The 23,450-nt window shown below is 46.3% G+C and overlaps 1 protein-coding gene across 1 annotated transcript in view; it reads left to right on the forward strand.

The window, feature by feature from the left end:
- The window catches only part of HDLBP (high density lipoprotein binding protein), a gene marked incomplete in the record, with an annotated part of 521,467 nt that overhangs the window by 35,086 nt on the left and 462,931 nt on the right, over positions 1 to 23,450 (forward strand). Inside the window, 1 exon segment of the mRNA XM_030216982.1 lies at positions 7,313 to 7,376.

A 23,450-nucleotide genomic window follows, 5' to 3' on the forward strand; every position in this document is an offset into this window, starting at 1 on the left:
AAACCAATGTACTAAAAAGTTGCTACTGCTATCCCTAGCATGAGACCTTCCTACGTACTGAGGCCACTTTTAGCATGGCAGTAAAATGGAAACATTCCTATTAATGGCCATGTGCTAATACTCCCCATTGTGTGGCCATGAGCACTTAAACCTATTTTTTAGGCAGTAAGGGCTCATGCTCTATTGGTTAGTGTGCAGCGATGTAGCTGCACTAACCAGCTTAGCATTGAATATGCAGACTCTTTGCATCCAGACATTAAAAAAAAATTCAGTTTTAGTGCATGTGTAATGCACACTGATTCCCCAAACTAAGCTGGGACACCTGAGCACACCCCATGATAGCGCTTTTTAACTTGCGGTAAGCATTTGTTAGTTACTGCAGCTTGGTTGGACCCCTAAATGATTAAACAATTGCAAGGTATTTTGAAATTATGTAAGGGAGTCCCATTTTTTTCCAGACACTGTGTGTGTGTGTGTGTGTGTGTGTATGTGTATGTGTGTGTGTATATATATATATATCTATATCAATATATAATTTGGAAGCACACTGGAGAAGATCCTGGACCTTTTCTAGAACTAGGAGGAGGGGTGTGGAGGGCTATTAGCCCTATAAAGAGCTGAAGGAGGCATGCAGAGCACCTGGTAACCTGTTCCAACCAGTCTCTCAGGTTGTGAACCCCGGGGCACGGACCCCTAAGAAGAAACTGGACCAAGAGGGCCAGAGGAGAGGATCTCTATCAGATGCCTGGGGATGTTGAGGCAAGTTGACATGTCCCAAAACCAAGGAAAAGGTACTTATGGTAATAAGCAAATAACTGTTGTGGAACCCAGTGTGAGGTAACATTGGGTGGTGTGAATTATTAAGGACATGATTGTAAAGTTGTCGTGGAGGCTGTTTTAACGAAGACCCAGGTCTCCCAAAGGAGGGCTCAGAGTGCCTAGAGGAACTGTGTGCCTGTGAGAAGAATTTTGGCTTTGCAAATGGATGGCCTAGTTTGCATAACCTCATGAAACCTGCTAACCAAGCATATTTTATTTCTATAAGAGGCACCCGGGGACGCTTGTGAAATACCAGAACTATTGTTTGACTACTGGAAAGCTTTACCAGGGGTAATAAAACTGGAGTATATAGATGAGTCACCCCAAGTGTAAAGTGGTCCCCAATCCAGGATACTGAGGCTACTGGCTGTTTCTGAGCTCTTACTTAGAGGCAAAGCTCTGGTTTACCCTGGCAGGGCACTTGTGGTATAGGCCATGAGCCCAAAAGGGAGCCCTCATCATATAATAGTACCCCAGGTGGAATGTGTTGGAGTCAACACACAGTAAACTGGCAACAGTCAGGTCTATGCAATTCTCTGAAAAAGTTGTCAGAATCCAGATAGTCTCCAGTGAGACAGGAGATTAGATGCAGTGGACCCTTGGCTATGAGGGGCCCATCACAGTATATATGTGTATGTGGTGTGAACAAGAGCTGAAAAAATCAAAGGCAACAGGTTGCCCTTGTACTTGAAAACTGGCAATTGCTACGTGCCACTTGATCTGATTGGAGGACCTGTGGCTGCCATAGCTTCTTCGGGCCTAAACCCAGTGGGAGGATTCTGCTGCTGACTGAAGTTGCTTTCTACTTCACAGAATTGTCCCGATGGAGAGAAAATTAGACAGATGGTCCATGTAAACTAAAAATGAGAGAAGAGTCGCACATAGATGAAGTAAAGTACCAAGAAATCAGAAAACAAAGGTGATTAAAAAAAATACTGTGACTCCTAAAAGTCTTTGGGTATGAGTAATCGGCAAAAAACAGTATAAAGAGGAGAGTGGGGCCTATAAAGCAAGATATCCTGACTCACTGAAGTGGCCCTGGTCTCAATGTCCAACTAGATAATTCTGTGTCTGTAAAACACTTTGTACTAAATAAATGTTTAGCTGTGAATCCACTCACTAGCTTTTCATTAGTAGTAGTAATTTTCTACTCCACAAGTGTTCTCTTCAGGGCTCATTCAAGGATTTAGGATGCCCTGAACTTTAGCTTTGTGGCACCGTTTTGAGGCCAGTCTTGCGGTATAAACGATACAGATATTGTACCTCATACTGCGAGTGCCTGCCCACCTCCACCAGAAGGAAGGGTAGTACAGCAGTGGTTCCCACTTTTTCAGTTCATGACACCCTTAGTGTCTGAACAATTTTTTCATGACTCCCTCTCCCCCATGCACTATCCCTTTCCTCCACACCATGTCCAATATATCTCTCTCTGGCCCCTCTCCCTGCATCATCCCTCCCTCTCCTCAGTCCCCCTATATAAGATTTCACCCCTTGCTGTATCTCTCCTGTCCAACCCATGTCCAACAATTATGCTTCTTACTCTTCCAGCATCTCTGCTTCTTTCCCCCACCCCACCCACAATTCTCCCTCTGCTTCAACAGATCCCCGACAGTGATTCCCACATGGTGCCTATCGCTAACTCAGAAGCCTCCCCTTTGCCACGTCCTGCCCCGGGTTGACAGCATGTGGTAATCACTGCCTCAGACCCGTTGAAGCAGGAGTGGCGCTGTCAAGGAAGTTGCAGTACCTTTCTCAGCAGCAATGGCAGGCAAGATTCAGTGTAGCATGCATGTGCCCTTATCCCATTTCCTTGTGCGGCACCCCAGTGAGTTTGCCGTGCTGTACAGTCTAGAAAACACCATAGTACACTTTCGTAGTTTAAATGCCACTTCGTGCCCTCCCTCCCAGGCTGCCTGTCTTCTCCAGCGAATCCAGCAACAATTCCTGACTAGCTCCAGGTGCAGCCAATAGAAAAAATGCAAACAGTGCAGAGCAATAAGCAACTCCTGAAGTGAAAATGAAAACCCAGAAGGAGCCGGATGTCTTGGTACATGTGTGTACAAATGAAGTAGGAAACGGAGGGAAGTACTGGAAGACAGGCTTTTAGGTAGAAGGTTGAAATTGGAACTCCAAGGGTAGTTTTCTCAGAAAAGCATTCCATTCCATGTGCAGGACCCAAGAGGCAGGCAGAGCTCTCAATGTGAAGTTAAGAAAACAGTGCTAAATTTAGTTATTACAGAATACAGCAATACAGTTAATTTTTTGATGCAGAAATATGATGGTGTTTCTGGGCATATGAAAGAATAACATTGTCTTTTTGTTTAAGAATTATTTTTAAAACTGGATGTTTAGTTTTTCAGGTGTTACATGGACAGACATTTGTACTGCTGATCCAATTTACTTGTTTTTATACTTCTGTTCAAATTTGTAATAGTTTGCAACTGCAATATCCCGTTTTTAAGGATATACGGTTTAAAAGGCAGCTTGGTTCAGTGTTTTCATTTCAGGCCATTACTTTATGGAATAATTTACTTCTTCATCAAGAAATAAATTATATGCATTGTAAGGTTAAAAAATATATTTGATAAATTTTAGCTTAGATTTATGTTTTTCTTTTAATGTTTATTCTCCTCTTCTCCTCCCCCCCCCGCCCCCCCCAAAGGAAGGTGGCCTCTTGTAACCTCAGACCAGTGGGCTCTCTAAATAGTCCAAATGGGCTACACCTGGGCTATGCCATTCATTGGTGAAAAATCCCTCCAAATTACCCACCGAGAGCATACAGATTAAGCTCTTAGCATCTGGAATTACAAAATAGTTCTCCTCTCTTTTGCAGGTCAGATTGGTTGAATCCTGGCCACCAGGGGAGAAATTTTTTATTCCAGGGACTTCCTGGTCCCCCAAGAAGATGGGGGGGGGGGGGGGGGGGAGGTAGAATGGAATAAAAGGTCGGGATGGTTTCTCTAAGCATCCTAATTCCCATTATTCAGGAAACCCTGAACGTCAGTGGAGGAAGCTTCGCCAGAGTTGAGGCTGGAGCAGACACCTCGACACCCCTCTCGGGATCATGGTGCCTCTTCATAGAGGAGGGCTTGGTCTCGACCCTCTCACGAGGAGATCTTGGCTGACCCTGATGAGGAACGCTCATGGGACTCAAAAGGATCTATGGTACTCTGAGGAGGATGCCTATCTTATCCCTCCCCTCTACAGGAAAGGAGGAAGCCTCCACCTGAGAGTCTTTCCTTCTCTTTTGTGAAGGAGATGGCGGCTGTATTCCCAGTTCCTTTGGAAGTAGAAGACGAGCCCAGGGCTAGGTTGATTGAGGTCCTGGACTACGTCTCGCTTCCTAGAGAGGCTGTGACTCCCGCTTCTTGATATCTTAGGAGATGCTCAGCTGAAGAACTGGGAATTACCTCTGTTGGTTCCTCTCCTCCCCAAGAAGATTGACACCGTGTACTGGATTTAGTCTTCTGGGTTTGATAGGCGCCAGTTGCCACATCATTCCCTGGTGGTGGAATCCGCGCTCAAAAGGGCCAGAGATTGGCGGATGCCACATGCCGGGGAGATAATCTTGTTGGAGAGAAGGTGGAGGAGGTCACTGACACACTAACATCAGCTTTCTCTCCCACTGGGTGTCTGCACCTACTTCCTCCTGTAGGAGGTTTTTTTGGCATGTCGAAGTGGATTACTTATTACTCGCAGAGGCATAGGTACACCCCTTCTCATTGGCCTCAGCACGCTCATCTTCAACAGTGTGTTCCTAAGGCCCAGGCAGCTCCAGTCAGAGCAGGGAGTGAATTTTTGTTTGGCTCCAGCAGAGCATAGCCACTCTAAAAGTGGCCATACCGGATGAGTTGCTGGGTGGGGGGGGGGGGGGGGGGGGGGGAGATTGAAGTTTATCAAGAAAGGTGGCCCTTTGTAACCTCTGACTGGGTTCTTCAAATAGTCCATCTCAGTTATGCCCTGCATTGGCTACAGAGAGCACATCACTTCAGCTCTCAGCACAAGCAGGTACTTGCAGAGGAACTCTGCCCTTCTGAAGGCCCATGTGATAGAACCCATTCTACTGGGGGAAGAAGGGAAGGGATTCTATTCCAGGTACTTCCTTCCCTCCCCCCCCCCCCCCCCCCCGCCTTTGCACCCTGCTTCCCATGCTTCTGGAAACCAATTGGCTATGCTCTCTGGACGTAAAGGATGTTTATACTTGTATCCGATAATATCCAGCTCACAGGAAGTATCTTTGGTTTTGGCTGGGGACACGTCACTTCCAGTATCATGTGTTGCCTTTTTGGCCTCACATTGGCTCCTACGGTTTTCACCAAGTGTCTTTTAGTAGTCACAGCGTCACTACGTAGACTGGGAGTCCATGTGTACCCCTATCTCGACTACTGGCTGGTGAAGAGCACGTCATGAGATGGTGCTCAGGAGTCCATGCGGAGGACTATTTGAGTGCTAGAGATACTAGGGTTCGTTTTTAAAACTACCCCAAGTCCCATTGTTCCCTGTTCAGTCATTGGAGTTCATTGGAACCCTGCTAAACACTCAGCTGGCTCAGGCTTTTCTCCCTGTGAAGTAGGCAGATGCTTTTGTCGCCCTTGCTGAGCAACTCGGCAGGTTTCAGCCTGGTAGATGTTTTTGGGCCACATGGCCTCCCATGGCACATCTTCACAACTACCCAGTGAACCCTAGCTCCTCAGTGGTGTCAGGCTACAGGGAACCTAGAGAATGTCATCTAAGCTGATTCAGTCCCTACTCTGGTGGACAATTTGATTCAATTTGACTCTGGGACTCCCATTCCAAATACCACAGCTTACAAAGATGCTGATGACAGATGCATCCCATCTAGGTTGGGGAGCTCACTTACAGATGGGTTTCCCACTCATGGAGCTTAGTCAGCCCAGGAAACAGATCTCCAAATCAATCTTTTAGAGCTTTGGGCAATCTGGAATGCTCTAAAGGCTTTCAGGGATCGTCTGAGCAACCAAATAGTACTCATTCAAATGGAGAATCAGATGCTTGTTCACGTAGTACACGGCAGGGGGTACTGGATCATACCCTCTGTCAGGAGGCTGTCTGGATGTGGTGTTAGGCGCACCAGCATGGGATTCTTCTCAAGTCCACTTACCTGGCGGGCAAATTGCACAGCGTGGCCGCTTAATTGAGCAGAGTCATGCAACCACATGAGTGGTCCCTCAGCATGGGTGTTGCCTGCATGATCTTCCAAGCGTGGGGCACCCCCTCGTGGAGCTCTTTGCCACTTGGTAAAATCACAAAGTCTCTCTGTTTTGTTACAGCCTCCAGGACCATGACAGACTAGCATCGGATGCCTTCCTCCTTCATTGTGTGGTACAGGGCTTCCCATTCGTGGGGAAGACTTTGCTGAAACTTGAGCAAGACCCAGTCTTGCTCAAGAACAGTAGCAATCAGCAGTAAATACATGTATTCACTGGCACTGAATATACATATCTAAAATGCTACAGTCATAATTTAAATAAATACACTGATCATCTGCTGAAAGTTTGGCCCTTTGTCTTTAAACATTTTGGGGGGGGGGGGGGGGAAGAGGGGGTAACAAAGACAATATGGGATTCCTACAGGAGAGGCCTGCATGTCTTTGTTCTTGGAGAAAATGAAGTTTTCTTAGTAGATGTCCTCTGGGAATAGTACTTTAATCCAGGCCTCTCCCCAAGGATTGGAATTTCCAATTTATAGTTATTTGCCAAAATGAGGGGGTGCTCTGCATGACCACCATGACATTGGATGTGCTGCCCATGCTCAAAGCTTGTCGGAACACTTTAGAAACTGTAGAGCAGGGTTACTAGATTTGTTTCAGGTTATTGAGAACAAACTGAGCGGCGGTCCTGGTTTTGCCTAGTTCACGGTTAGGGACATGAGTAGAAAACTATAGAAGTTCATGCATGCAGTAAGCACAAAGCCAGGACTTTCAGCCTATCCTGATGACCAGGAATCATTTGGTAACCCTGCTATGGAGTCACTGCTTTGACTTGGACTGTGTCTGCTGCCATCACCTACATGTAAGAACTGGTAGCTTGCTGTCCTTGGGAAAACATCTGCTACAGATAAGCAAATGCACTTTCTTGGGTTGCTTGCAGTGATTGTCCCAGGAAAATGGCTTATAAAATTAAAGCAGCTTTGCCTCTACTTTTTAACAATTACTAAATTACCGAGTGTTAGAATAAAGTTTTTTGATATTCATAAACCTTATTTGAAATTAGTTCCTCAGAGCAACTGCATTTACCCAGTTGTAGAAGATGTCCTTTTATCTCCTGCCTTCTTGGTCAAGTCACTTAACCCTCCATTGCCTCAGGTACAAACTTAGATTGTGAGCCCTCCTGGGACAGAGAAATATCCAGTGTACCTGAATGTAACTCACCTTGAGCTACTACTGAAAAAGGTGTGAGCAAAATCTAAATAAATAATAATAAATAATTCTTATTCTCTTAACACCTCATTTTCTTTTTTCTTGTAAGAGCAGAAGCTGGCAGGCTGACACGGAGTATCTCGCAGGACGGACTTTCTGGCTACTGACCATTTAGCTGGTGAGTAAAGATTTGTGTGTTCTAAACCTTGATGTTCTCTGAATCTGGGGAAAGCTCTTTTAGCTGTTTCCAGATCATGTAGCAAGGTTTTGTCGTCAAGGGGAGCAGACGTTTTGTAAAATAGGTGCTAGTGCGAGGTTGAAGGGCCAATCCACACAGGTGCCATTTAATTAAAAATCCATGTAGGGGAATTTTTGCTTCCCTTGTATCCCACCTAGCTATTTCTCTGGCTGTTCCAAAATTTTCATTTTGCTGGGGTATACTTACTGTCACTTAACACCTAAGTGGTACCCCTTGGAGAATCCTGCCAAGCATTGCTTGTGTTTGTAGTTCTATACTAGCAGACTTGTTCCCACTTGCCTCTGGGCACATCCCCCATTTCATGAGCTGGTGTTTACTATTCATTCTGAGAGCCTACAAATTACATATACCAACCAAATAGAAAACAATGCTGGGATCATCTATCCTAGTATATTAGGAAAAATTAGTGGACTAGAAAAGCTATTACCAGTAACCAATAAAAAGTGAAACGGGGATTAAACATTTTATGTGAGATTTGCAGTAACTACCCAGAGTTTGGGGAGTTTATATAAATCTATTCACTGGATAATGTTCAGAAGTGGGATTGGTTTAGTTGGTTGTGCACCTCAACCTCGATTACAATTTCTTGTAAATTCTAATGACTGCTGCTGTAAAACCAGTCTTATTCCAGGATATTGGCTTCTTGACCAATAATACTACATATAACTTCTGAAACACTCGCAAAGTATTGTAATCATATAGCATAGGGGAGAGGCCATAAAACCGTTTTGAGTCAAGGAGGCATAAGCAATAATGTAATACCTTTGGACTTCACTGATGCAGGTTCTCAGTTACCAAGGTCACTTGTTTTTTGGTGGCTAGGAGGTTTTTCAAGGGGAGGGAGTTACTCACTGGGGGTGAGGGGGGGGATGTCCAAGGACAAAAAGAAATGGTTCACATAACTGTATTTTGCCATGTACCTTGGTCTGATGAGATCCTTCAGAAACAGTTTGGATTTTTTGCACACTGTGATTCTTCATCTTCTAAGAAAGTAAACTCTTAGCGGCTTGTTTACTAAGCCACACTATAGGTGCCAACGCTAGAGACACCTGTAGAAATATATGGGTGTCTCTAGCATTCAACACACACTAAAAATGCCAGTGCACCTTAGTAAATAGAGCCTTAAGTCTTATCCTGCTAGACTGGAGGTACAGCAACAATTGTGTAATGGGAAGAGTTCTATGGAATGCATTATTTTCCTGTCTTATACCTTCTTTTGGAGGTGTTCCCAGAGTTGGCAGTGGAATGGGAATACCTGGGACTCTTGGCAGGACCTGCCTTTTCCTGTTCTAGGCCTTCCTTTCCCAAAGATCTTACTGTTGCTGCATAAGGCCTTATGCTGTGCAGAGGATTTCAGGTAAAGGTCCTTTGCTGCCAGGCCTTAAGAATATGTGGGAGTTTGTGTGGCTTCCCCCCACACCAATCACTTGGCTCCAAGAAGGTCAGGTTGACCTGCAAGAGGAGGAAGTCATCACTGAAATCCCATTGGCAGCCTGCTCTTAAGAATGGAGTGATCTCATTCTTGAAAGAGGATGAACCTTTCAGTGTTGAGCTCTTCAGAATTTCTCGGGCACGTTTTCTTGCAACATTCTGGTCACTTCCTCCATTAAAGAGACGAGAGATTGTCAGGATACTTTCAGCTTACCTGGTCAGTATAACTCTCTACTCATGTCAATGGTCCATGTTTCAGGTAATGAGCTAAGGTTTTTAGTGAACATATTTTTGGTCTGAAATTAAGGCTCCTATCATGTATGCCTTTCCCTTTCATTATGTTCTTTAGGCCTGTACTTTCTGTGCCTTACACCTTCTAAAAGGTCAACAGCAATTCGCTCCATGGCTGGTGTTTGGAGGGTACAGATAGAGCAGTTGCCCCACAACCTCCATATCTGATACCCCCATACCTGTTTGAATCTGAAGGACATAGCCTCCTAGCAGTCTTTTGGGGCCACATTCCCACATTTCTGCCCTGGACCTCCTGATTATCTCTGCTCCTGAATATTATTCATTTGTCAGAAAGACAGCAAGTTTAATGTTATAGTTTATCTTCCAGCAGGCTCATTGATGATCTGGAGTATTCAATCTAACTATTCTCAATCACCCCCATACGTTGGTATGAGAGAACTTGAAATCCTTGATTTTCTCTATGCTTGTTCAACCTTCTTGGTGTCTTCAGAAAGAGTGTTTCAGTAGCAGGATCTGGTAGATGGGCACTCCATTGCCACTTACTTCTCTACTCTTCAATACTCACGCTTCAGGCACCCTAGTTTGAAGGAACATGTCCTATATGACCTTTCCATTCTTTGCTGTCTAGAATGCATTATTCCTTTCGTAACTTGCATATATGTTGAGGGAATTTTAAGGTGTGGAAGTTGGGTTTTATCTTTTTTTTTTTTCCTTGAGTCAATCTTTTTCCAATATGCAACTTTCTTTTGGTTTTCTTGTTCAGTGTGTTCATTTCCCTCCTTTTGAGTGTGTAAGGAGATGATTAAAAACTTTCTTGCTCTCCAGAGGATGATCTGATTATTTTTCCTTTTCCAGTGGTATCTTTCTTGTTGTATCAGCAACTCAAACTTCTTGCATTTCAGTAGTCAAGATGTTCAGTTTTGTACTTTTCTCCATATCCATTATATTTTTGCCCTTCATTTGTTTGCATTATCCTGGAAGGGTGAAGTTGTCTTGTCTGATTTATTTATTTTGCCTGATAGTTGAGTCTAATATACAAAAAGAAAAGTGGGTTTTTTTAAGGTTGGATATCTTCTCTCCTCTCCTTCCCCCCCCCCCCCCACCTAGAGATGTCTGCTTTCAAGCTCTTATATTTCAACAATTTTTATTGATGATCTAGCATGTTAAACATAGCCAACAAGCTCCATGTATAACAAATTGAATATAAAAACATACTTAATAAGAACAAGGTAATAAATTTCATCATCAAAGTTTAAACAATTTTCTCCCCTCCCCACCCAGACCTTGTGGCCTACCCTCCCTGGGTTTTATGTTAAATAATTTTTATTGAACAAGTCAACATAGCAACAGCCAAAGCAACAACTTTGAGTCGTTCAGTAATTTACAATATTTTTCAACATCCCTGCCCATCTTCCACCCCCTATTAATATCTATTCATAGGCATATTGATTAAGTTTCAAACATTAGACAAAGGTTCAGTTCTTAGAGCTCTAGTAAGATAAGCTTCAAATCAGCTGAAATTGCAACCAATATCACAACCAAAAGGGGAGAGAGGCTGTACTCTGACCTCCTCCCATCTGCCTTAGTGCTCCATGACCTAAACCAGCTAAACCACCCCATCTATCTTCTTTGAGAAGAGGACCCCCCCCCCCCCCCCATGCCAGGACCTAAAAAGAATTGAGAATACCACTACGATCCCTATGAGGGAGGGACTGGATGTAATCCCCCCTTCCTTGTCATCAAGCAGATGAAGCCATTACGTATGGGTTGTGTCCATCAACCAGCAGGGGGAGATAAGAGAGCACTCAACTTTTCACAGTGCCTCATGGCCAGCCAGCTCCACTGCCTCTTCAGTATTCTCTGTCTTCCCAAGCAGGGTGGCTGCAGCTTCTTCGAGCTCCATCAAAAATCTTCCTGGGGGTGGCTCCTGGCTTGCCAGTTGTTAGCCGGGGTGTTAGAGGCTATAGCAGATTCACTTTGAAGGCACATAGGTTAGCCCTTTCCCACTCAGTGGATGCAGGCACATTGGTTCGCCTTTCCCTGCCTTTCCCACTTATCTGAGCCTCCGGAGTTCTTATTACCTCTGCTTTCCTCACAGCGTTTAAAAAAAAAAAAAAATGGAACAGAGGTTTTCCTTTTGATTCTTCTATGGGAGCGGAGCTGTGATACTCGGTCCGGTGAGGTAAGAGTGTTTTCTAACTGGTCCGGGGTGGACCCGCGAACGGGGCGTTTTTGGCGCGAAACCGCCATTTTGAATTTTCCCGCTGTTTTCGGCGATGGCTGCAGAGAATGTAAAGTGTTGTTCCCGGTGTGGCAAGTGCAAATCAGCAGCGGGGCTCTGTAAATCGTGCTGTACAGGTGTAAGAGCCGGCCCGAGCATGGCGAGCGATGATTCTTCCCGCTCAGAGCTGGCAGCGGATGCCATTTTGAATTCTCAGCATGGCGCGGCCTCCGTAGAGACGGAGAGCCCTGAGCTTGGAGGGGGGGGGGGGGACCTCGAATTGAGGCTATTCAGGGAGCGGCTAGCCCTGGACGGGATCTGGGTGCCCAGGGTGAGTTTTTCTCCCCTGATTTTGTGTTGTTATTGCATAAAGCATGCATGCTGAAAAGAGCTCTCCCTCAAGGGTCGTCTGAGGCCCTTCTATTGTCCCCCCCCCCGTGGATTCTGGCCTGGGACTGCCCGCTGAGGCTATTTTCCCTGATAATTGGCATAAAGAAAAGCGTAGAAGGGCTAATTCCCCTTCAGATTGTGGTGCACCTCCTTTTTCCCCCCTGTGGTCGGGCTGTGAGGATTCGGAGAGTTCTGGCAGGCTTTCGTAGTCTGAGGAGCCAGAATCATGTGCAGAATTACCACAGGATCTGGATGATCCCTCTGCGGTGAGGATTTTCCACTGTGATGAGCTGCCAGCGCTTATTTCAGATGCCCTACAGGTCCTTTCTATTGAAGAGCCTGACAGTGGCACGGCCTCCTCTGTGAATCCTAGGATGGCTAGTACCAAAAGGCCTGCTCGATCCTTTTCTTTGCATGACTCCATCCAAGAGCTTATTTCCGCTCAGTGGGCTGACCCCGAGGGACCTTTGAAAGTTTCCAGGGCTATGGGGCAATTATACCCTCTGCGTGAGGAGAATTTGGCTCGCTTTGCAATGCCTAAAGTAGATGCCCTAGTCACTGCGGTGACAAAGAGAACTACCCTCCCTGTGGAAGGAGGCGTTGCCCTGAAGGCAAGACCGTAGGCTGGAAGCAGCACTTAAACGGTCCTTTGAAATTGCAGGTCTTACTGTTCGGGCGTCTGCATGCAGTTGTTATGCTGCTAGAGCCTGCCTGGCGTGGTTGCAACAGGCAGTGGAACAGCCCGGAGATGGAGCGGAGCCCTTCTCGGATGTGACTCGCCGTCTTATTTGGCTACGACATTGGGCAGCGGACATGGCCTCTAAGCAAAGGTTGGTGAAGTTGCCCTTTCAAGGCCTTCTCCTATTTGGTGAGGAGTTGGAAAAGAAAATTGTTAAAGGCCTGGGAGATCCTAAACCCCAGCGCTTGCCCGAAGATAGGCCGAGGCCTTCCTCCAAGGGCCAGGCGGTCCACTCCTCTTATAGACCTCGCTTCCGTGAAGCTAGAAGGTACCTCCCGGGGCGTTTTGCTGGGTTCACTTCTTGTGCCCGTTTTTCAGCAGAGGAACTCCTTTTGCTCGGACAAGCGTTCCGCAGCCACCAGCTCTAGGCCTGGAGTTCAGGGGCGACCCTCTCAATGATGGTGCGCCGGCCCCCTCCTCGCTTCCTGTCATCGGAGGACGTCTTTGCCGAGGAGTGGGCCAATATTTCCTCAGATCAGTGGGTTCTGGACCTGATCAGAGATGGCTACAGAATAGAGTTCAACGCCCCAGTAAGAGACGTGTTTGTGGAGTCCCGATGCGGTTCTGCCGTCAAACGGGCGGCGGTAGAGGAGACTTTGCAAGGTCTGATTCAGTTAGGGGCCGTGTCCCCGGTACCTCCCGCCGAACACGGCTACGGCCGATACTCTATCTACTTTGTGGTGCCGCGAAAAGGTGGGTCTTTTCGCCCTATTCTGGACTTAAAAGAATTAAACAAGTCCCTGAGAGTGCGGCATTTCCACATTGAAACCCTGCGCTCCGTCATTGCTGCGGTACAGCCAGGAGAGTTTTTCACGTCTCTAGACCTGTAAGAAGCTTACTTGCACACACCAATTTGGCCCCCGCACCAGAAGTTTCTGAGGTTTGCGGTGTTGGGAAAACATTTCCAGTTCCGGGCCTTGCCTTTTGGCCTTGCCACAGCTCCCAGAACCTTTTCGAAGGTAATGGTGGTAGTAGCTGCTTTGCTCAGGTGAGAAGGTATCGGGGTTTACCCGTACCTAGACGTCCGGCTCATCAGAGCAGACTCTGTAACAGAGAGCTATCAAGCTACAGCCAGAGTGGTCTCAGTACTTCAATCTCTAGGCTGGGTCACCTGGCCAAAGGTCACCTGACCCCCTCGCAATCTCTAGAATATTTGGGGGCCAGGTTCGACACAGACTCGGGCTATGTATATCTACCTGAGCTAAGGCGGTGCAAGCTTCAGAATCAGGTCCGTCTGCTCCTGAGGATGCCCTGCCCGCGAGCTTGGGACATTGTCCAGCTGCTGGGATCGATGACAGCCACATTGGAAGTGGTGCCCTGGGCGAGAGCGCACCTGAGACCTCTACAGTATTCCCTACTTCAAAGATGGTCTCCAGTTTCTCAGGATTATCAATGCAGACTTTCTTGACTCCCTGCGGCCCGACTCAGCATGGAGTGGTGGCTCTCAGACAGCATGCTGCGGCGAGGAATGCTGCTGGCGCTCCCCGATTGGTGTCTAGTAGTGACGGATGCCAGCCTGAAGGGCTGGGGCGCACATTGCAAGGGGAAGCATGCCCAGGGTCTATGGACACCTGAGGAGTCAGAGTGGTCCATCAACCGCCTGGAAAGCGGTGTTTCAGGCGCTTCTGACCTTTCAAGTGACCCTGGAAGGATTGGCTGTCAGAGTGATGTCGGACAACACGACAGCAGTGGCCTACATAAATCGACAAGGCGGCACTCAGTGCAGGGCACTGGCCGCGCAGGCCGAACAGATTTGCCACTGGGCCGAGCTGCATCTCCAGTTTCTGTCGGCAGCTCACATTGCAGGTCAGAGCAACGTGCAAGCCGATTATCTAAACAGGCATCAGATCGATCCAGCAGAATGGGAACTAGCAGACGAAGTATTCCTGCAGATATGTGCCAAATGGAGCAAGCCCGTGATGGATGTTATGGCGACAAGTTCAAATGCCAAAGTCCCGTGCTTCAGCAGACGGAGAGATCCTCGCTCGGCAGGGTTGGATGCCTTGACTCAGCCCTGGCCTCCGGGCCTACTATATGTGTTCCCTCCGTGGCCCTTGATAGGGTGCGTGCTCCTGCGGATTCGGCTGCACCCAGGAGAAGTGGTCCTCATCGCCCCGGATTGGCCCAGGAGGCCTTGGTATGCAGACCTCCGACATGTTAGTGGAGGCTCCCCTTCCTTTACCTCTGGTACCGAACCTGTTGTCACGGGGCCCAGTAGTCATGGAGGACGCCTGCCACTTTGGTCTTATGGCATGGCGATTGAGAGGGCGCAATTGAGGGACAAAGACTATTCAAACACAGTCCTTTCCACTCTCTTGCAGGCCCGCAAGCATTCCACTTCTGTGGCTTATGCCAGGATTTGGCGCCAGTTTGAGTCTTGGTGCGCTTCAAAAGCGATCACACCCATGCGGGCTCCTGTCTCGCCGATTCTGGACTTTTTGCAGGATGGTGTACAAATAGGCTTGGCCTATAATTCCCTGCGGGTGCAAGTGGCAGCGTTGGCCTCCCTTCGTGGTAAGGTTGAAGGCGTGTCTTTAGCTGCTCATCCAGATGTGGCACGGTTTCTTAGTGGGGTGCTTCGGCTCCGGCCTTCCGTGCGAGCACGCAGTCCAGCTTGGAACCTGGGGCTAGTTTTGAAGGCCCTGCAGGCTTCTTTTGAGCCGCTTCAGCGAGCATTGGAGAAAGATTTGACACTAAAGGCCGTTTTTCTTGTGGCCATTACTTCGGCGAGATGGGTGTCAGAACTCCAGGCGCTGTCCTGTAGAGACCCATTTCTGCAATGCTCAGAGTCCGGGGTCACGGTTCGGACCGTGCCTTCCTTCATGCCTAAGGTGGTTTCAGCGTTTCACCTAAACCAGCCTATTTTCTTGCCCTCCTTTGATAAGGAGGAGTTTCCAGAATCTTTTGGGCAGTTGCACCTGTTGGATGTGCGCAGGACTCTGCTGCAGTATCTGCGAGTTACTATCTCTTTCAGAATCTATGATCATCTGTTTGTTTTGCTATCAGGTCCTCGCAGAGGGTCTCCAGCGTCTAAAGCCACTATTGCCCGCTGGCTCAAAGAAACTATCTTTTCAGCTTACCTGCTTGCCGGCCGGTCTCCGCCTGTAGCCTTTAAGGCACATTCTACCAGAGCGATTTCTTCCTCTTGGGTTGAAACTGGAGCACTCTCTCGTCAAGAGATATGCAGTGCAGCAACACGGGCTTCTAAGCTCTCTTTTGCCCGACATTACAGGCTGGATGTGGCTGCTAGGAGGGATGCGCGTTTTGGAGCACAAGTGCTAGCGCGTGGTGTGATTTGTTCCCACCCTATATAGGGATTGCTTTGTTACATCTCATACGTAATTGCTTCATCTGCTTGATGACAAGGAAGGGAAAATTAGGTTCTTACCTTGGTAATTTTCTTTCCTTTAGTCATAGCAGATGAAGCCATGAGTCCTCCCTGTGTGATTGTCTGTATGCTGTGAATCTGTTTCAGGTTCTGTTCTTGTTTCCTGAAGTTCCTTCCTTGGAAGAAAGTTGGAAAACAGTCTTCAGGATTCATGTTCACTTATAGGAGGATGAGTCCATTCCCTCCAGGAGGTTGCGTGTATCCCCTCCAGTTATACAATAAGGAGGACGAGTTTATTTCCTCCAGGAGGATGTGTTCATTCCCTCCTTTTGAGTTCATGCCCTTGTTAAGGGGCCATGGTTCGCTGTGAGGAAAGTTCATGTTGTTCCCATTGCGGTTTGCCATACTGCTTTGGAAGCTTCACATACTGAAGAAGCAGTGGAGCTGGCTGGCCATGAGGCACTGTGAAAAGTTGAGTGCTCTCTATCTCCCCCTGCTGGTTGATGGACACAACCCATATGTAATGGCTTCATCTGCTATGACTAAAGGAAAGAAAATTACCAAGGTAAGAACCTAATTTTCCTATATAGACAGGAATAATTTCCTACATTTTGGTGAGATCTTGGCCTGATTACTGTCAAAAAGCATTAAAGTATGAAATTTATTGTGCCATGCCCAAAAAAGTTGGGTGTGGAACCATCCAGACTCCTAAAATAGTCTTCTTGCCCATGATACTGGCCTTCCTAAATAATTGGCGCCCCCCCCCCCTCTCCCCAGCAGCATGAAAACCTCTACCTGATCCAGCAAAATGGCTGTCTGGGACATCGTGGATGCTTTCCAAAGTGTTTTGCTCAGACAAATGGTGACGGAACCCACGAGGGAGGGAGCGACGCTGGATCTGGTGCTCACAAATGGGGATAGCGTGTCAAATATCCGAGTGGGAGCCCACCTGGGCAGCAGTGACCATCAAACGGTTTGGTTTGATATAGCAGCTAAAGTGGAGAGCGCACACTCAAAACTCAAAGTCCTGGACTTCAAGCATGCTGACTTTAGTAAAATGGGGGAATACCTGAGGAAGGAGCTGATGGGCTGGGAGGAAATACAAGAAGTGGAAGGACAGTGGTCCAGGCTGAAAGAAGCTAAAATAGGGCCACGAACCTTTATGTAAGGAAAGTCAATAAAAGCAAGAGTAAAAGGAAACCGATATGGTTCTCCAAGTAAGTAGCTGAGAAAATAAAGGCTAAAGAGTTGGCGTTCCAGAAATAAAAAAAAAAAATTAAGAAAAAAGGAACACGAGGAGTAATACCGGATGAAACTGAAAGAAGCCAAGAGAGAGATACGACTGGCAAAAGCGCAAACGGAAGAACAAATGGCTAGAAATGTAAGAAGGGGTGGCAAAATTTTCTTCAGGTATATTAGTGAAAGGAGAATGACTAAAAAGGGAATTGTGAGACTAAAAGATACTGCGAACCACTATGTGGATAATAATGATTTAGAAAAAGCAAATTTGCTAAATAGATACTTCTGTTCTGTTTTCACAGAAGAAAATCCTGGAGAAGGACCGCGATGGACTGGAGAAAGTACTAATGAGATTGAAGTGGATAGAGCACCGTTCACGGAAGAGAGTGTGTATGAACAACTTGAAAAGCTAAAGGTGGACAAAGCCATGGGACCGGATGGGATGCACCCTAGGATATTAAGGGAGCTCAGAGAGGTTCTGGCGGGTCCTCTTAAAGATTTGTTTAATATATCCTTGCAGACGGGAGAGGTTCCGAAGGATTGGAGAACGGCGGAGGTGGTCCCTCTTCACAAAAGTGGTGATAGGGAAGAAGCTGGAAACTACAGGCCGGTAAGCCTCACTTCGGTTATTGGAAAAGTAATGGAAGCGATGCTGAAGGAAAAGATAGTGAATTTCCTGGAAGCCAATAAGTTGCAAGATCCGAGACAACATGGTTTTACCAAAGGGAAATCGTGCCAAACGAATCTCATTGAATTCTTTGATTGGGTGACATGAGAATTGAATCAGGGACGAGCTATGGATGTAATCTACTTAGATTTCAGCAAAGCTTTAGACACGGTTCCCCACAGGAGGCTCTTAAATAAACTGGATGGGCTGAAGATAGGACCCAAAGTGGTGAACTGGATTAGGAACTGGTTGACAGACAGGCGCCAGAGCGTGGTGGTAAATGGAGTTCGCTCGGAGGAGGGAAAGGTGAGTAGTGGAGTGCCTCAGGGATCGGTGCTGGGGCCGATTCTGTTCAATATATTTGTGAGTGACATTGCTGAAGGGTTAGAAGGTAAAGTTTGCCTATTTGCGGATGATACTAAGATCTGTAACAGAGTGGACACCCCGGAGGGAGTGGAAAACATGAAACAGGACCTGCGGAAGCTAGAAGAATGGTCTAAGGTTTGGCAATTAAAATTCAATGCGAAGAAATGCAAAGTGATGCACTTAGGGAATAGAAATCCATGGGAGAAGTATGTGTTAGTTGGGGAGAGTCTGATAAGTACGGACGGGGAGAGGGATCTTGGGGTGATAGTATCTGAGGATTTGAAGGCGACGAAACATTGTGACAAGGCGGTGGCCGTAGCTAGAAGGTTGTTAGGCTATATAGAGAGAGGTGTGACCAGCAGAAGAAAGGGGGTGTTGATGCCCCTGTATAAATCGTTGGTGAGGCCCCACCTGGAGTATTGAGTTCAGTTTTGGAGGCCATATCTTGCTAAGAATGTAAAAAGAATTGAAGCGGTGCAAAGAAAAGCTACGAGAATGGTATGGGATTTGCGTTACAAAACGTATGAGGAGAGACTTGCTGACCTGAACATGTATACCCTGGAGGAAAGGGGTGATATGATACAGACGTTCAAATATTTCAAAGGTATTAATCCGCAAACGAACTTTTTCCGGAGATGTGAAGGCGGTAGAACGAGAGGACATGAAATAGGATTGAAGGGGGGCAGACTCAAGAAAAATGTCATAAAGTATTTTTTCACAGAGAGAGTAGTGGATGCTTGGAATGCCCTCCCACGGGAGGTGGTGGAAATGAAAACGGTAACGGAATTCAAACATGCGTGGGATAAACATAAAGGAATCCTGTTCAGAAGGAATGGATCCTACGGAGCTTAGCCGAGATTGGGTGGCAGAGCCAGAGGCGGGGATGGTGCTGGGCAGACTTATATGGTCTGTGCCAGAACCGGTGGTGGGAGGCGGGGCTGGTGGTTGGGAGGCAGGGATGGTGCTGGGCAGACTTATACGGTCTTTGCCCTGAAAAGGACGGGTATAAATCAAGGTAAGGTATACACAAAAAGTAGCACATATGAGTTTATCTTGTTGGGCATACTGGATGGACCTTGCAGGTCTTTTTCTGCTGTCATCTACTATGTTACTATGTAAGGGAATAGGGGACCCCAAAATGTCTCTCATATGTTACCACCGCTTTCCAAAATAAGTTGCACAACTGGGCAAGACCAAAACGCATGGAAAAAATTGCTCTCTGCAGTATGGCAACGTCCACAAATTGGGGAGTCCAGTTTACCCATTTTAAACAGCTGTTCTTTTGTTATATAAGCACGATTTAATATTCTGAATTGACATGTATACACTGGAAGAGAGGAGAGAGAGGAGACAAGATAGACATTTAAATATCTCAAGGGCATTTATGTACAGGAAGAGAGCCTTTTTCAACCGAAGGAGAGCTCTGGAATGAGGAGTCATATGACGAAGTTAAGAGGGAATAGGCTTAGGAGTAATTTAAGAGAGAGTACTATTTCACACAGGGTGCTGGAGGCGTGGAATGGCCTCCCGGTGGAGGTTGTGGAGTTGAGGACTGTTCCAGAATTTAAAAAAGGCATGGGTAAAAGCATGTGGGATTGCTTAGGAAAAGGAAGAGTTAGGGGTTACAGAGGATGGGCAGGCTGGATGGGTCATATGGCTTTTATCTGCCATTATGTTTCTAATGACATTCCTGTAAATCTGCACTGATCGTAAGGCTAGGTATTCTCTCAACTAGGGTTGTAAAATTAAGAGAATCAGCAGGTCTTTGTAAATCTGCACTCCATCTGCGCCCCAAATCTACATAATTATTTCCTGAGCAAATCTGTAAAAGGGCCTTGTGAAGTGACGATACTGAAATCTGACCTTCCCCTGCTTTAACAAAGAACTCTGGAACCTTCTCAGTATGTCCCCCATGTAAGGCTTCCAAGTCTAAAGAAGACACATAGTGGACAACTGTCTGTATTCAAACACAGTGCCCACAGAGAGCTGTTTCTCTCCCCAAACAACTGGACTGCTGACTTAAGTCTCCCAGAAGACTCCAACATGTGAGACAAATATTTAATACCTTTGTTGGTCATACCCGGTTCAAGCTCAGCATTTCCTTGAATCGGCAACATGTTGGACACCCTCTCTGATTTTGCTTTCATGCTCCTAGTTATGACAGGAGCTTGTACAATCCAAAAGCAAGGTGGTTCTTATTTTTCAAGACTTTCTTCTCTCTGTGATAGCACTTTTGCATATTCTGCACTTTGGGGTTACAGGTATTGAGGCAAGGATTTTTGAGCCCCACCCAAGAATTGTCTTAACTGCATATTTTTTTTCAATTATAAATTTTTATTGAAATATTTCAGAAAACGAAACAGCCATTGTACTCAAAACTTGTATAGCCAACATTGGAATTTAAAAACACATAATAGAAACATAGAAAAATGTAGGCAGGTAAAGACCATATGGCCTATCTAGTCTGCCCATCCATGCTATCTATTCTCCCTATCACACCCCTAGAGATCCTATGTACTTGTCCCAAGCTCTCTTGAATTTGGATACTGTTTTCGAATTCACCACCTTTTCCATGTAGTATTTCTTCAGGTTACTTCTGAGTCACCTTCATCCTGGGCTTCCTTTCAATCAAGACTAGTCTCCTGTGCATTTATGCCGCACAAGTATTTAAATATCTCACCTTTCTTCCAAAGAATACATATTGAGTTCTTTGTCTGTCCCGAAGTCTACTGACCATTTTAATAGCTGCCCTTTGGACCCACTCCATCAAACGAGGTCTCACCAGAGTCTTATACAGGGGCATTATCACCTCCTTTTTTTTTTCCTACTGGCCATTTTTCTTCCTATCTTTCACTGTCACCTTTTCTACTTGTTTGGCCACCCCAAGATCATCACATAGATCACACCCAAGTCAGGTAGGGTGTGCTCTTCCATGCACAAAAGTTATTCCCCCCTTAAACTGTACCGTTCCCTTGGGTTTTTGCATTTTATAGCATTAAATCTAAGCTGACAAATTCCAGACAGTTCCTAGCTTCGCTGTCTTTCCTCATGTTATCTACACCATCAGGGGTGTCTACCCTGTCACAGAATTCGGTATCATCCGCAAAGAGGCAAACCTTACTGGACATCTTTAAAATCAAGCATGGTACCGGAAGATTGGAGGGTGGCCAATGTAATGCGGATTTTTTATTTTTATTTTTTTAAAAAGGTTCCAGAGGTGATCTGGGAAATTGAGCCTGACGTTGGTGCCGGGCAAAATGGTAGAGACTATTATAAAGAACAAAATTACAGAGTATATTCAAAAGCATGGATTAATGAGACAAAGCCAACATGAATTTAGTGAAGGGAGATCTTGCCTCACCAATCTACTACATTTCTTTGAACAAACATGTGGATAAAGGTTAGCCGGTCAGTATTGTGTCTCTGGATTTTCAAAAGGCATTTAACAGAGTACCTCATGAGACTCCAGAGGAAATTGGAGAGTCATAAGATAGGAGGTAGTGTTCTATTGTAGATTAAAAACTAGTTGGAAGATAGAAAACAGAGTAGGGTTAAATGATTGGTATTCTCAATGGAGAAGGGTTGATAGTGGGGTTCCGCAGGGGTCTGTGCTGGGACTGCTGCTTTTGAACATATTTATAAATGATCTAGAGATGGGAGTAACTAGTGAGGTAATTAAATTTGTTGACTACACAAAGTTATTCAGTTGTTAAATTTCAAGAGGACCTTACGAGACTGGGCATCCAGGGTTCCTCTCCCTTCCAGTTCCAGGTGCACTCGCTCCAAATTGTAAAAATCATCTTCACATGAAAGCAGCGTTAAAAGGCATGCATCCACTGCTAATCCGCTTACTGCAGAAAGACTTGAAATGGGTGACGTGTCTATTCAGTAGATTTTGCTGGGCAGGGAAGAAGCCCAAATTCAGACAAGACATGTTAGTTGGGAGCTGGAAGCAAGGAGGTATAGGATTCCTGGACCTGTTCCTTTACAATCAGGCGTGCCTATTGTGGCACCTGGGAGATGTGTTTAATGCCACACAATATTATACACCCCTAACCCTTGAACAAGCCTTTTTTGCGCCTTACGGTGGGTTGGCCCTTCTCCACTTGCCTCGTAGCCTGGTCCCCTCTAAATTTAAAAAAAGTATCTTACTGCAGTCTCTTCGTGAAGCATGGCAGTGGTGGATGAGGCAACTGGGGGGACATCCACACGTTACGGATCAAATCCCGATTGTAGATAACCCGGTTTTTGGTAGTTGGCAAGGGCTGGGCATCACGCAGTTAGAACATTTGTTATTGGAAAGTGGGGAGTTGGTAACTTTTGACACTCTCCAGGATAAGGTGGGGACTGCCTGGGGCAATAGATTCGCTTACGCACAGATTACACACTATATGAAATCTTTGAACCAGGCAGTCCTGAAGGGGCGGATGGGTGAAACAATTCGAGGCTTCTTCGAAGAGTTGTTGATAGAGAGGTATTCGGTCTCTGGTCTATATGGAGCCCTGGTTTGGCGTAGGCCTAAGAGACAATATGAAAGCCTTAAACACAATGGGAGCAGGATTTAGGGTCATCGCTAGCATCTTGGGATGTGGCAGCTACTTTGAAAGGAATTCGTACGCTAGTACAGGATGAAAGGCTGAGAGAATGCAGATACAGAGTGATCCTTCGGGGCTACATGTCAAAAGCACAGCTGGCTCAGATTGCTCCAAGTGTGGAAGGGGTCCCGGCTCATTATACCATGCATTGTGGCAATGGCCCCAGGTGCATGTGTTTTGGCAACGGGTAAAGGGGTTTTTGAGAAGATTGGGAAATAAGATTCAAGGCACAGAGGGGCAGTTTTTGCTAGATCAACCAGGAGCTTTTGCCCCGCTATGTGCCCCCGCTATAAAGCTGTGTAGGAAGCTGAGTTTGGTAGCTCGAAAGTGCGTCATGCAATATTGGACCTCTCCAGATGGGCCAGCTTACTGGCACTGGCGCAACCAGGTGCACCTGTTGGCCTCCTGGGAGGCTAGAGACTCAAAACAATCTCCCAAACGTAGAGCACAATTTATCCAGATTTGGATGACGTAGCTTGCTTTTAATGCCTGATAAAGTTAAAGGGTAGTGGTGGGGGAATGAAGGCTGCCTGGAATTGGGAATAAAGGTAGGAACGTTGATGCTTGCAGGGGAGGGGGGGGATGGATAGGGGGGGGGGTAGTTTGGGCATAGGTTTGGGAGGCGACTAGGAAGACAGGAGGCTTGTGAGTATGGTGGGAGATAGGGACTTGGTATAAAGTTAATAATGTAGAACCCGTGGATATGTTTTGATATCTCTGGTTTAATGAGACGTCCCTCCTGACAGAGTCGAGATGCCGTGTGGA

Source organism: Microcaecilia unicolor, chromosome 10 (genome assembly GCF_901765095.1).
Source record: "Microcaecilia unicolor chromosome 10, aMicUni1.1, whole genome shotgun sequence".
NCBI lineage: Eukaryota > Metazoa > Chordata > Amphibia > Gymnophiona > Siphonopidae > Microcaecilia > Microcaecilia unicolor.